Source organism: Rhineura floridana, chromosome 6 (assembly GCF_030035675.1).
Source record: "Rhineura floridana isolate rRhiFlo1 chromosome 6, rRhiFlo1.hap2, whole genome shotgun sequence".
In the NCBI taxonomy this organism is placed as follows: Eukaryota; Metazoa; Chordata; class Lepidosauria; order Squamata; family Rhineuridae; genus Rhineura; species Rhineura floridana.
Window position 1 is genome coordinate 64413268 of NC_084485.1, and position 4672 is coordinate 64417939.

The following is a 4672-nucleotide window of genomic DNA, read 5'->3' on the forward strand; positions in this document are numbered from 1 at the left end:
TTAACAGAACTGGTATACCATTTAATCATAAAAAAAACTCTAAATGGTTTACTTAAAATAAAATATACAGTAAGATTATTGATAAAAGTCAGAGTTAAAAACAAGTTAACCTAAAGAATTTACAATATGCTGCATAAATAAAATCAGCAGTTAAAATATACATTATAAAATAAGTTTACATATTAAAATATATGTTAACTTTACATATCTGGGTAGTCTTCTCTAAATGAAAACAGTACAGTGAAGATACATGCCTAGTGTCAATTTTTCAGAGTGTAGGTGCTGCCATACTAGAAGAATTGTAAATTGTATTGTTTTTATTGATGTATTTTTATATTTGTGTTTTTTGTAAGCTGCCTTGAGGGCCTTTTGGCCAAAAGGCGGGGTAGAAATAAACAAGAAGACCAATTTCCTGCAACTGCGGAACGAACATGGTGTGGCTCCTGTAAAACTGCCAGCTCTGCAGATCAAAGTGGTCAAGGGAGCATATCTGGGCTAAGGTGATTCTTCAGCGAAACTCGTCCCAGCTGTAATGCTGCATTGCTTATGTAATTGGACCAACTCTGATAGGATGGACTAATTCAGTAAAGATCAGAGAACAGGAGAGTACAAATTGCAGCAGAAGATAAAAGGGTTGGCAACTTGACACAGATTGATTGTGTGCACATTTGATGAAGTGTCTCAAGGTGATTCATATTCACAGGACTATTTGTTGATTAGAAGATGCTCTTCTTTTACTAGAAATCAGAGTTTTGTGATAAGATTTGGGTTCATATGATCAAATGAATATGTGGTTCCTTCCACTTAAACATTGGGAGGGTAGAGATATTACATTTATTGGGCCTCTGAACAATCATCTGTTCACATGGAATATTTTTTATTTGTTTATTTGTTTATTTAAAGGATTTCAACCACACTCTTGAGATGAAAAGGCTCCCAGAGTGGCTTACAAAAAACTAGAACCAGGACAGTCCCTGCCCCCAGGCGGCGGCAGTGGCTTCTTCTTCTTCTTCTTCTTCTTCTTCTTCTTATTATTATTATTATTATTATTATTATTATTATTATTATTAATGAATCACCTTTAATATAAATTTAAAGGTGATTTACAAACATCCATTAAAGAGAATTAAGTTTAAAACAATTCACTAATAGGCAAAAAACCCCGTGCAGTTTAAGAACATACCTATAGCCCACAGATATTTCTATCAAACTTTAACAAGCAGGGAAATTGGGCAGCTATAGTGAATGCACCAGAGGAGCTGGAGACCTGACCTCCTCTCTGAGATATTGTACTGCCTTACAAATTTGTCAAAATGCAAACACCATTTGGGTTGGTCTTTCACAGTCCAATCCACTTCCTGTGTAGCTTGGAAGAATTTGGTGAAATGTGACTCTGAGCATATGGTGAGCTGAAATGAAAACAATTCAGGTAGCCTGACAGAATGGTTGCTGCTAGGTGGCAGTTGAGGGTGGTCCAGAGACAGCTAGTTTCTCAGCAGAGGTGATGTAATAGCCCTGCTTCTCTTCTCTCCCTCTGCTCTGCAGCCTGATAGCATGGCTGCAGGTAAGTGACAGCTGAAGAGAGCCAAAGGTGTTTGTAGTTTCAGAAGAGACTGTAGAATAGCCTTGCTTCTCTTTTCTCCCTTTGCTCTGGAGCCTGGTAGAATGGCTAGTGCTAGCTGATAGTTTAGGAGAGCCAAAGGCACCTATAGTCTCTCCATGGAGATGATGGAATGGCCTTTCTTTTCTCTCTCTGCAGCTTGGTGGAATGGCTGGCATTAAGTTGCAGTTTTGGGGAGTCAAAGTCAGCTGGTCTCTCAGTAGGGATGATGGAATAGCTCTGCTTCTCTTCTCTACTTCAACTCTGCAGCCTGATGGAGTGTCAGCTACTAGGGAACAGTTGGTTTACGAGTGATCTTATATGTGGTGTGTAGGGGAGAGGCATCTGGGTCACTCCTCTACCAAACAAAACCCACTGCCAGCCAAGGTATCTGTAAACCGGCCCACAGTCTCCCCCAACCTAGTGAAACCTTCTTGCTTCCCCAGATGGAGGTCTCTCAAATATATACATAAAGGACAAATATTTACCTGCTTGAGAGATTTACCCATACTCAAGAAGAAAAGAAAAATTATGTGTTTGTTTATTCAATATCCCACTCTTCCTCCCAGTAGGAGCCCAGGGTGGCACAACCCCCCACTAAAAACACTCTAAAACATCATAAAAACAGACTTTAAAACATATTAAAACAAAACATCTTTAAAAACATATTAAAACAAAATATCTTAAAAAAAACTTTTTAAAAAAGCTTTAAAAACATCTTAAAAAGCAATTCCAACACAGATGCAGACTCGGATAAGGTCTCTACTTAAAAGGCTTGCTGAAAGATGAAAGTCTTCAGTTGGTGCCAAAAAGATAACAGAGATAGCGCTTCTCTAATATTGAGGAGGATGGAATTCAAAAGTGTAGGTGCCACAACACTAAAGGTCCACTTCCTATGTTGTGCGGAACAGAGCTCCTGATATCTGCAGGAGGCCCTCACCTGCAGAGCACAGTAATTGACTGGGTATATAAGGGGTAAAACAATCTTTCAGGTGTCCTGGTCCCAAGCTGTACAGAGCTGTATATACCAAAACCAGAACCTTGAACTTAGCCCGGTGTTTATGCGATGAAATCCCAAGGATGGTTGACTCGGGCATATAACAATACTGAGACTCCAGAGCAGAGCTTGGAAAAGTTACTTTTTAAAACTACAACTCCCATCAGCCCCAGCCAGCATGGCCACTGGATTGGGCTGATGGGAGTTGTAGTTCAAAAAAGTAACTTTTCCAAGCTCTGCTCCAGAGTTATTTGTGGTGGAAATAACACATTGGATGACTGAGTCCATCCGCAAGGGTCCAGTGTGCTCACAAAAGCATGACTCTCAGAAATGCTCCATAAGGTTGGGTGGAGCACAGTAGCTGATGAACTCTGTCCATGACCGCAGTGTTGTGTGGGAGGTTTAAAGGAAGAAGCTGCTCAGCTGAGCAGGCAAGGGGACACGTGGTCAGCATGGAGAAGTAATCTGGAAAGGGCTAAAAGAGATGTGGGGGGAAGGAAGAGGGGTGATGTGGGAGATCCATGCTCTAATTTCTTGACATGTTTTCCACTTTGAAGCAGCTGTGTGTGACCAATTTGGCTAAAAACAGTGCTAATTTCTTTCCCTGATCTAAATTGCTTTCTTGAAGCTGCTCTTGGACCCTTAGAGAGGAAAAGACCAACCTGATACAAGCACCTGGCTTTTTCCCACTATTGCTGTAATATTAGCTTCAAAGGGGGTTAGGGATTTAGATAACCAAAACAGGGTGGGGGAAGGTTTCAACACACCTCCTCTGCCATCCCCCAGCACGACTGCTCTAATCAAAATTGGAACACTCACCATCACCACCCCGGCTGCTTTAAATTAGAGGGGGAACATTAAGAGATATGATCGCACAACTTGCATTACACCAATTTTTGTGTGTGTTATGAAGATATATATTATGAATTAAGTCACATGTGAAGATGCCCCATCCCATCAATTTGTTGCATTTGTTAAATTACCTTGCTATTCACTAGGTGGCGCCAAACAGTAGGAAAAAAGTACTAAAGGCTAATCAAAATGGAAAAGAAGATTCAATCTGGAGGAAACATTTAATGGAAATGCAGTAAGGAGCCAGGATTCAGGTACCTGAGGGCCACTTTGAGCACTCTCTCTCTTTCATTCTCTCTGTCTCTCACACACATGCACACATTTAATCATAGCAACTACCAGTTTTACTACCATGTGTACATGCAACAGGATGTGCAGTCAATCTTACCTGTAATATTTGCTGTGGCAAACATTGTAAAATGGTGCTACAGCAGACAGATAACAGCAAACAAACACTGCAACTGCTCTACAAATGGCCCAACTGTCCTAGGTCTCAGTGCTCTTCTAGGCATCCCCAGAACTGTTTTCCTCCATGTACCCCTCATTTAACATTTGGGTTTCTACTATCTTTATATACCCTCATTTTAAAAACAAAGTATTTGTCTCTGTTCTAACAATAACTTCTGATCCTTGATGTAGTCACAGGCATCTCAGGGTCCAAAAGCTTCTCTGAAGGGAGTCTCACTGTGACCTATGGCAACAGTTCCATTTGCTCCCTCTTGAGTCTTGACACTAGGCTTGCTTCTCCCTCACTTATGTAGCTATGAATGCATTTTTCCTTTTTTTCATCTATCACTGGCTCAAGACTTTTAATGCGCTGCAGATCTCTTCTGTTCCTCTTGTAGAGAGCTGCGTCCTCCCTTTGTACCATAAATTGTGTTGTGGTTATCTGTCTGAGCAACACAGAATTATTTTTATTATTATTATTTGCAGGTTTCCGTATTCCATGTTGACATAATTTTGGTTCTCTTCATCTTTTTCTTTGACAATTGGACATTTGGTACGTGACTGTATGTACAAATGACTTCCCAATAAAAAGCTTCTTGACTCCTTCTTTTACACAGTTCAATGCCCAAATGACAACTATAGTGTATAGTATTCAGTAATGTATTTGTTTAGTCTTATGGTCATGATGTTAGCTTGAAGTTGGCTAGGTGACAGTGGGGAAAGACATGCTTTGGGACCTTCTGCCCCTGGTACCGATACCCATGTAAGGCTTTTAT